The following is a 953-nucleotide window of genomic DNA, read 5'->3' on the forward strand; positions in this document are numbered from 1 at the left end:
ACAGCCCATGGACTGTAGCCTACCAGGCTCCTCCATCCATGGGATTCTCCAGGCAAGAGTACTGGAGTGGGTAGCCTTTCCCTTCTCCAGGGGATCTTTCCAACCCAGGGATCGAACTCAGGTCTCCCACATTACAGGTGGATTTTTCACCAGCTGAGCCACAGGGGAAGCCCAAGAATACTGGAATGGGTAGCCTATCCATTTTCCAGCAGACCTTCGCAACCCAGGAATTGAACCAGGTCTCCTGCATTGCACACAGATTCTTTACCAACTGAGCTATGAGGGAAACATATAATCTACACACATATATACATACAAATCTGACAGACACCTCATAGACATGTGAAATGTATTCATCAATATGAATGAGGATTAAACAGTGAAAAGGACAGCACTCCCACAGGATCAACTCTTATGGCTGAATGGTGAAGAATTGATGCTTTCGAACTGTGGTGTTGGAGAAGACTCTTGAGAGTTCCTTGGACAGTGAGGAGATCAAATCAGTCAGTCCTAAGGATATCAACCCTGTATACTCATTGGAAGGACTGATGCTGAAGTTGAAGCTCCAATACTTTGTCCACTTGATGAGAAGAGCCAACTCATTGGAAAAGACTCTGATGCTGGGAACAATTGAAGGCAAGAGGAAAAGGGGACAAGAGAGGATAAGATGGTTGGATGGCATCACAAACTCAATGGACATGAGTTTGATCAAACTCTGGGAAATAGTGAAGGACAGGGAAGCCTGGCATGCTGCAGTCCATGGAGTTGCAAAGACTTGGACATGATTGAGCGAATGAACAACCAACAGGTAATATTATCTAATCATCAAACCAAGGGTTCCCCTAAATCACCTGACTCAGCCTCTTCACCTAAAACCAAATATTTTATACAAAATGTTTTCCAAGTATGGTGACTGCTGACGGGCCCCCACGGGAAGATGTGTGGTTCCCTGT

The sequence above is a fragment of the Bison bison genome, unplaced genomic scaffold (genome assembly GCF_000754665.1).
Source record: "Bison bison bison isolate TAMUID 2011002044 unplaced genomic scaffold, Bison_UMD1.0 scf7180017864529, whole genome shotgun sequence".
Classification (NCBI taxonomy): Eukaryota; Metazoa; Chordata; class Mammalia; order Artiodactyla; family Bovidae; genus Bison; species Bison bison.